The 9,699-nt window shown below is 40.9% G+C and overlaps 1 long non-coding RNA gene across 1 annotated transcript; it reads right to left on the reverse strand.

The window, feature by feature from the left end:
• Window positions 1-1,877: 1,877 nt before the first annotated feature.
• Window positions 1,878-8,755, reverse strand: LOC123357795. The gene is made up of 3 exons (XR_006575608.1): window positions 8,643-8,755; window positions 3,110-3,235; window positions 1,878-2,296 (listed from the first exon to the last, which is right to left on the reverse strand). It is a non-coding gene; the product is annotated as an uncharacterized LOC123357795 (long non-coding RNA).
• Between the last annotated feature and the right edge of the window lie 944 nt (window positions 8,756-9,699).

Here is a 9,699-nt window from a genome sequence, read left to right on the forward strand (position 1 = left end):
GATTTTTAAGAGCAGGTTAGACAAACACCTGTCAAGAATGATCTAGATAATACCTGGCCCTGCCATGAGTGCAGGGGACTGACTAGATGACCTTGAGGTCCCTTCCAGTCCTTTGATTCCTTGATTAGAAAGTCTGGCTTACTGGGGATATCACAGGGTAAGGTCAGGAACTGTGCATCTTTGAAAGCCTCCAGTCTAGAGGGAGAGAAATGTCGGTCTCCGCCCAAGAGAGGTGAAGGAAGGGAACCAGAAGCCTAAAAGTGTGTGCCCTTGGTGGGCCCTGAACTGTGACACTCCTTCACTCTATTTCTATGCCTGATGCAGGAGTGGAGGAACAAGAAAACAGACCCTTAAGAGATGTTGCTTTTGCTCAGACACAGGGTGATTATCCAGTGGTAACACAGCTCCCCAGATGAATGATAGGATTAATTTGGTCTTTTCTTTCTTTCTTTTCTAAAAAGATTGCTGTGGGCAGAAATGACCATAGATAGTGAAGCAGTATTAATTCGGACCTATGGTTGTGCCTTTAGCTTTAATCTAATAAAATACCCTTAAAAATTAGCATCTAGTAATTTCAAATACATTGCAGTTAGCAAATGCTGAATAGTATGATACAGAATAAAAAGTAACATTCAGAAATCATGTTTTACAGCTATTCTTTCAAACAGCCCTGTTTTCTCTGTAAACCCCACACAACTCAAGGAGAGAGACATAGACTGTTTTAAACTTTTTCTCCTTTTGTCATTCATCTGCTCCTGGGGAAGGAAAAGGCTTTTACTAAGTCAAATGCAGAACATCACAGAATAGTAAATTATTTTAACTATTGTAGTGTCTTTGAAAAGACAAATCACTGATAACCCCATCTTGTTTTATTTCTACATAAAATACAACTTACAATGTAAAATTAAAGGATTCCATTTTTTTTTAGTCTAAAGAAATGACACTTAAGGAGGAACATGATAACAGTATAAATACTTAACGGCCAATAACTTAAGAGGAAGAATTAGTCACACTGGACATTAGTCATAAAACAACGAGTGATTGGATGAATTAAAAGAATAAATTTAGCTTGGTTAATAGGAAAAAAATCTTTCTGACAGGAAGGACAATCAGAGTAGAATGGTTTGCTTTGTGAAGTAGTTATTGCTCAATCCTTACATGCATTAAAGACAAGATTAAAAAGCTAGATATAAACTATAGTGGGCTGCAGGGGGCTGGAAAAGGTGACCACAAATGTCCTTTCAAATACAATCACTCCATAGTACTATAAAAAAAATGGCAGAGCTAGTGATTTCATCAGAAGGCGGAGTGCAGCAGAAAGAACACAACCATTTTCAATGGGAGGGAAGAAAAAGAAGTAACCACACAAATTCAACTGCATGCCTTTTGAACAGTTATTTCTGTTTAAATTCTTACTCTGGGCTTGTCAGCTTGATATCTGAGCTTCTTACATTAAAGCTGTATTGATTGACTCCTACGGGGGTCACATCTAATCTTCCTCTAGTAGGCAGATGGTAGCACTCACCAAAAAGCACAAAAACCAAGAACACCCGCAAACGAAAAAGAACTCTACTGGGTCAGCTAGTTGTGCTTCCTTTTTTTTTTTAAATGGGGGAAACTGTATATAGTCAATGAATTTTGACACAATCAGGCGCATCACAACAGTTAATAATTAGCAGAAAGGCAACAAACCCCTGGTTGGGGGTTCTAATTCAGACCTAACAAGCCTTTATTCTGGTTTCTGCTTGCAGTAGGTGCCCCACAGCTTGCAGTTCTCTTCACTGAGTAACCCAGATATGTACAGAGGATTCCCTGGTGATGATGGGCAACTGCCCTAAGCCACGGTCCCCAATTCACAACTTCTTTTGTAAGGCATTCTGGGGCCATTGGCAACAGGGGATTTTTCAGGAGAGGGAGGCAGTGTGGCTACTCTGGGCTTCAGCAATGGCCCACAAAGTGATGCTTCCCCAATACATACATTAGAGCAGTCCCTTGGGATCTTTCTGGTTTTTTGCTAGCCTCAACATTTGGAAGGTGCAACTCTTTCCAAGTTCCTGTGCCTCAAATTGCTTCACCAGCTAAACTTAAAAATATTAGTTACATTCAATTATATTTATTAATTGTCATCTTCAAAATCCAGCAGCACAAACCAAAGGCATTTTATCATCTCTTCTTGAGTTGTTTTTATTTCTTTTTTTCCATTTTGTTTCATTACTTGTTTTTCACATGTCAAGTCTTCCCTGAGCCCAATCATTTTTCCTTAGATCACAGGCTGCATCCAAAATCATTGTATAACCTTTTTGACAGAAGCAAGAATTTGAGTGCACATGGTATTTCCCTTGAATTACTGCTTCATTGTGCTAATCAAGAGTCCAGTCCATATAATTCAATACAACCATCAAATCTCGACCATCAGCGATGACAGTCAGGATCACCAATAAGTAATAAAATAATGTAAGACTTATTTACATCACACAAATATATTTCTGAATTAGATTTAAAGACTGTCATTTCATATTTCTGTGTGAGGAAAGATCCCATAATGCATGTATCAGTTTTGGGTTTTTTATGTTCTGCTTTGCATTTACGTTCTTCATTAAAATAATGAATTTACTGTATAGCATGTACACACACACACACACTCTATTTGGATCTAACAAATTTGTTGATCTGGTGATCTTAAAACCCTGACAAACTCTAAGTCTTGGTCTACACCCAAATTTGTACCAGTTTAACTAAAAGTGTTTTTAAAACACATTTAGTTAAGCCAGTGATAATTCTTATTGACACTTTTAATTCAATTTAAACCTGGCGTTCGTTTATCCAAGCAGCTAACACAATATAAGTTGTTAGTTTTTAATGGCTTTAACCTGTTTCGTTAAATAGCTTCTGTGCATAGACAAGCAACTATTTTAATACAATATTAAGGCTGCAAAAGTAACACAAAACGAGGAGGTGAATGATAGTAAATGATAGTCCTACAAGCAGTGTTAATTCATCCCCATTGCCTATCACACAGGGAAGGAAGGAAATATACAATTATCCACCCTTTATTTGTAAGAGAGTTTTCTTATCTAACAACAGTATATTAAAATAAAAACCAACTTACCAAACTATCATGAGTGGCATCCAGCACAGAGGGCTTATACTCCTGGGAGATTGTTGGCTACTGCCATAAGGAAGCAAATGTGTTGGCTAGCAGTTCGTCCACAAAACAGCTTCTAGCTGCTCACTGCTGTGCACAAAGATATATTTTTTAAGTAACAACTTGACTGGCCTACATGACATCATCGTCAAGGTGATCACAGCTATCAGGACCACCGAGAGCGGGTTCGGGCCCCAGTGAAAATTTTTTTTCAGGCCCCCCAGCAAGGGCGGATCAGCTAAACAGGCCCAACAAAGCTAGGGAAGCCAGACCCCGCTGATTTGTAGCAGCTTCCCCCCCCCCTCGTCGGCACTGACAGCTATGGCTGGGGAGACGTAAGTGGTCAGAAAAGGAAAAGAAGGAACTGTTTAGGTTCAGATTAAGCTGGTGGGTGAAAAGGCTAGTAAAATATATTCAGTGAGTAAGAAAGTTAACATGAGACTGAATAAGAAGAGAGACTGTGTATACATATCTCCTGTAAAGATACAGTAGCATGAGGTAGAATCAGTCAGTGTAGGGTTCCAGAAAATCTTACTTCAATCAATTTTCATAAATTACTCAGGGCCTGATCTAACTCCCATTGGAGTCAATGGGAACCTTTACATTGACTTTAATGGAAGCTGAATCCACTCAAATTCTGTTTACCACAGTTTCCCCTTATACACTTGCTTATGTTTACAGGTTTAAGTAATGTTTAAAACTATAGCACTTGAGACATTCATATGACAAGTGCTCTTACACAGTAAGTGCAAGATAATATTAAAGGAAGGAACTGCATAACTCAGAATGGAAGCAACAAAGCTCCTATATTTAAATATATAAAATATTTTCTATGAGCCATGATCCTATTTTCCATGGAGAGAAAGGATGACCCAGTGGTTAAGAGACCAAGATTTTTAGAGACCTGTGTTCTACCACTGGTCTCTAAAGTCCCTGCTCTACCACTTGCTTGGGCAAGTCATTTAGTCTCTCAGTGCCTTGGTTCTCCATCTGTAAAATGGGAATAAATAGTACTTTCCTATCTCCCAGGAGTGTTTTTAGGGTAAATACAGTAAAGATGGTTAGTTATTTAGATACTATGATAATGAGTAGTCATAGAAGTACCTTAAAAAAAGCCATTTTCAAAATAATCAAAACTTTGCCTTTTCAGCTGAAACTTGCAATTTGGCATGGCAATAATCCTCCCTGAAGAGCAGTTAATGATGTTGTTCCATACAAAGTTAGTTTTGACGTCTCTGAATTACAGTATGAGCATATAAGACCTGTGCCCTGAACACATTCTGTAGAAATTTTGGCTAAACCCTTCAAGTACACAAAGGAATGTTACATAAAATTGAATAACAACATTGTCTACCTTCTAGCCCTTTCACACAGCAGTTACTAACTAAATCAGTCTCTCAAGGATCAATAAAAAGCAGCAGAAAATCCAAAATGGGGATTGTACATAAATGTAATTCAGGTGAAAAGGTCCAATTTAGCAGCTTGGGAGACTGATGTGTTGTATTTATCTTACAAATCAGGAGCATCAGAAAGCTTCTTCAGTCTGCCCTTGAGCTGTTCCTTCAAAAACATTGCTGGTTAGTGTCAACTGTGTCAGTGGATTTTGTGATGAACAGTGTAGGGGAAACACATACCTCCAGATCATTCCACTTAGGGTACCAAACTTTGCAGGTGTGATAACTTTGGTTACTAGTCACCTGAACTATGTTTGAAGAGTAACAAGGAGTAAGACATTAGATTCCATCATCCATACCTTGAGCCATCTAGTCTTCCATCCATTTAATAGTGTATACATGTATAAGATGAAACGGATTGTGATTTTTATGAAATAGGTCTGTTTCTTCAGGGGTGAAAAATAGAACATTCTTGACTAGTAAAGTGAATGTAACTCAGCTCTCTTTCTTCCATCCCCCAAATCCATTTAAATGAACTATCAGTCACAAACACAATATACACATTTTACAGAGCAGCTCTCAGCACATCCTTTAACTGACTTCACACAATTTAATATTTGGATTGAGTCCCCAGTCAGTTACATTTCATCTGGGTTTTTGCTTTCTCTGGGAATGTTTCACATCACTTTGGTAGGGATTGTTTTGTGCTGCCACCACTGAAATCCCTTCTCATTGATTTGAGAAGGAATTTTAAAGACACTGTACCTCTTACCCCAACCTGCCTGATGTCATCTCTTACTCTAGACAATGCACACAGTCTGCTCCATCTCTAGTTTAGATACTTATATGCCCCCGTCCCTCCACTATTATAGTATCCCACCACTTCATATCTTTAATGGGTTTATCTGCAACACCCTAGTAAGGGAGGAAGTGATATTATACCCATTTTACAGATGGGGAACCAAAGCACAGAGAGACTAAATGACTTGCCCAACCACAATCACACAGGATGTCTGCGGTGGAACAGAGAATTGAAGACTGGCCTCTTGAATCACAGGAGTGATGCCCTAATTGCTAGATCATCTTTCCTCCCCTCACCTGGTATAAACTTCTGATTTTTCTCCTTTTATCATCTTCTCTTTTCTCTTTCTCTGTCTCATCCCCCGAGTCCTCTTCTGTTTTGTCTTTGTCCTTTATCTTGCACTTTCCCCTGCCTCTGAAGATGAGGCCAACAGTATTTATACTGGAAAAATAGATCACTCTACTCAGCTGCTGAACCTTTGCATATAACCATTACTTTAATGCAAACCAAAACAAATGACTTGCTATTGATAATCTGCTCTGGAAAGTGAGTATCACTTTGCGGAAAACTAAAAGACATTAATAAAAAAACTGATAATAGAATAAATAGCTCACACAAGGATCACACCACTGATGCTGATTGGTGGGGGGCAGGGTTGCAGGTAGTGAGAAATGCCACTGTAATAATTTACAGTGAGATATCAGAGGCTGATTAAGGAAAGCATTTAAGTATCTGTGTATTTTTATAAGTCAAAGGGACTATTAATGTACTCATAGGCGGCAGGTTATATACATTTGCGGTGCCCGGGCTCCAGGAATATTAGGGCTAGGTGCCCTGCTCCAGCAATATTTGGAGCTGGGTCTCTCCCCCAGCCCTGCCTGGATCGGGCCCCGGCCCCCGCAGGCCTCCCTCCCACACCGCGTCCCTGCCTGGAGCAGGTCCCAGCCCCCGCCTACCACCTCCCCCCCAGTTGTCCGCCCCCCCCCCGTGCCGCGTCTCTACCTGACAAAAAGCAGCGCGCGCCTCTCCCCTGCCTGCTCTGTGCTGCCGGAGTAGAGTGGCTCCCGGCAGAACTGCTGTCTGCTGCCCCAGGGTCCTAGTGCCTTCCATTCCCTACTGGCACGGCAGGATGCCCTTTCCCTGCCCTTCTGCCCTAGCCCTGAGCCTCTCCAACACCCCAAACCCCTCATCCCCAGCCAGAGCCCTCATCCCCCCGCACCCTAATCCTCATCCCCAGCCAGAGCCCTCATCCCCCCGCACCCTAATCCTCTGCCCCAGCCAGAGCCCCCCCGCAGCATGAACCCCTCATCCTCAGCCCCAACCCTCATCCCTCCACACCCTGATCCTCTGCTCCAGCCCTGAGCCCCCCCCGCAGCATGAACCCCTCATTCTCAGCCCCACAGCCCTCACCCCAACCCTCTGCCCTGAGCCCCCTCCTGCATCATGAACCCGTCAGCACCAGCCAGAGCCCTCATCCCCCCACACCCTAATCCTCAGCCCCAGCCCTGAGCCCCATCCTGCATCATGAATCCCTCATCCTCAGCCCCACAGCTCTCACCCCTGCAGCCCCTCCTATCCCCAAACTCCCTCCCGGAGGGTGCATCCCCTCCCCCTTCCCACACACCCCTTCCCACCCCCAAACTCCCTCCCAGAGCCTGCATCCCTCACCCCTTCCTATGCCCCCACCCCTAGCCCAGAACCTGCACCCAAACTCCATCCCAAAGCCTGCACCCTTCACCCCCTCCTGCACACCCACCCCCTGCCTGGAGCCTGCACCCAGCACCCAAACACCATCCCAAAGCCTGCACCCTGCACCCCAATCTCTAGCCCAGGATCTGCACCCCAGACCCCCCCCCAAACTGTCTCCCAGAGCCTTAGGCAGGTGGGGGCAGAGTTTGGGGGGGGGCGGGTTCTGGGCCCCACCAAAATTTCTACAAACTTGCCACCCATGAATGTACTTTAAGTCAGAAGTGTGTTTAAGAACCTTGCTGAACCAAAGCTTTAATGAATACTAGTTTAGACCCCAACACTGATGCACATGAATAACTTTATCCATGTGAATAGGCCACTGACTTCAAAGGAATACTTATGCAAGTAAAGTTAAGCACATGGTTAAGTATTTGCAGGATTGAGACCAGGGAGAATATCAATGGAGAAAGCAGCAGACAAAAGTGGGAAAAAGTGAAGGTATTTTTTTTTTACTTTGATATTCTTCCTGCTTGTCCTAATAGACTTAGCAGCTGGTCCTGAAGCTGCTAATTTAATTCCTAAGATTTAACATTTTTCAATATATTTATCCCATTTAAATCAGCTGTATCCCCTTTGTAAGTAGCAAAATTGAAAGTTAAGTTAAGGACTATTTAAAAGAGTGTTTTGTGTTGGTATTTTTCACTAGCTCACCCAAACAGATCTACTGAAGATTTATTTAAACATCTTTAACAACTAAATTAAATATTTGAAGAACACACACTTTCATACATTGACTTTACTTATTGTAGGTAGAAGGAAAAAATAGCTGTGGTATTGTGTTTTGAAAAGCTCTACATTGTTCTCACTCCATAGAACACCAAAAGGCACAGGAGAATTGTGAAGCCTCATAGGTTATAAGCCCCTTGATAAAAATATAGATGGTCTATAGGAGGTAAATGCCCTTCTTTTAAGCCTATATAGTTTATTCAGTGAGAATTGTAGTATGCTAAGTGATATTCATAATTCTACAAGTATCATGAATTGAAAGCAATACATGCTAAAAAGAGGAATGTAAGATTGCATACAATTCTGTATGACGGTGCACTTACCTACAGGAAGTAGACATAGCTTAAATTCTAGTTTATGAATCACTTAGTCACTATCTAGTGGAGAATGTGCTTTATGTCAAAAACAGTACCATCCTTAGAACAAATCTGTACCTGCTATGTATTCAAAGCCTGATCTTCTTACCCAGGGAACTAAATAAACTTTTAGTGCTTTTTATTCCTGTTGGCTGTGCTTAGCTAAAAGCAGCTATGGGAGAGTAAGCTAGAGTCTGTGCATTAACAACAATCTTGTTTCTTAAGCTTTCAAGTCAGTTACACTAGGGCAAGTCTGCCCAGTCTTCTGAAAGTAGATTTTGAAGACAGCAAAGTTGTAACTGAGTATGTAAGTAAATATGAATAAGCTGTCTGTGGTGGAAGAACGTAGTATTACATTCAAATCCCAGAATGAGATGACAGGACTTGAAGTTAGAGGGAAAGGCAATTTAGCATTAAACAAAGCACATTTGATCCAGAGTTATTAAAAATAAATAAACATGAAAACCTACTGTTATCAGGCCAAGATAGGCAGAACATAGTGATCTTGAATTACTGTCCAAATTATGTCCCGGGGTGAGGGAAGCTGTGCTTACACAACTGTAAGATCAGCCTACACTTTACATTTCCCTGCAAGCCCCTCAGCGGGCTTCCACCTCTTATATCCTTGTTGGACTTAATTGGACTCACCTGCTAGCACCATTAATTAGTAATTACAGTGAATTTTAATGGTTTTATCACTTGTGCCTAGGGTGACTGAACAGATGACCCCTGTGTTCCTAAACACCACCACCCCATCACACCCACAAGGCACTTTTACACAATCAGTTTGCTGAGCAGAACTTCATTTTAAAATGATCAATGAGCAGAAACTCATATAACATATTTTAAGCAATTTATGAATGACCAGCATTCCCCAAAGATGAATAACCTTGGGTTTAATAGGTCTTTTATTATTTCAAATTAGAGTTGTACTTAAATCAAATCCCTGAACAGAAACACCATTGATATATTTGAATGGGAGGTGGTTCACAATCCAAACTCTGTTACATTTCTACATTTGGTGCTAAACCAAAATTCTGGATTTAAAGTCCTCTGATCTTTTTGTTTATTGTTTTGATTGGCAAAGTTTCAAAATCCAGATCCAAATTTTGTGGCTCCAGTCCTTCAAAAATTCAAATTGTGATGAAGATTTTATTTACATTTTTCAATATCTCCTACAATGTCTTTCTGAGACTGGGAACTCATCCTCTACTACACCACTGCCTTCCCACACATCTTCCCAGGTCCCCACCCTCTAATAAACTAATAAATGAAACAAGTATCTGGTGCTACAATAGGTATTTGGGGATACCCTAATACCACATCATCATATTTGTATCTATGAGATCTACTTTTTTTTCTTTTAAAAATATGACTAGTGGATAATTTAATAACACTATAAAACCTTTGTTTCTTTTTTTTTCAAAATAATTCTGCAGACTTCTTCTGGCCTAAGTTCTTTATTGTGACTGTCCATATAATACTATAGATATAAAGTGACTTTTTAAATATAGGATCAAAGCTAAT

The sequence above is a fragment of the Mauremys mutica genome, chromosome 1 (genome assembly GCF_020497125.1).
Source record: "Mauremys mutica isolate MM-2020 ecotype Southern chromosome 1, ASM2049712v1, whole genome shotgun sequence".
Taxonomy (NCBI): Eukaryota; Metazoa; Chordata; order Testudines; family Geoemydidae; genus Mauremys; species Mauremys mutica.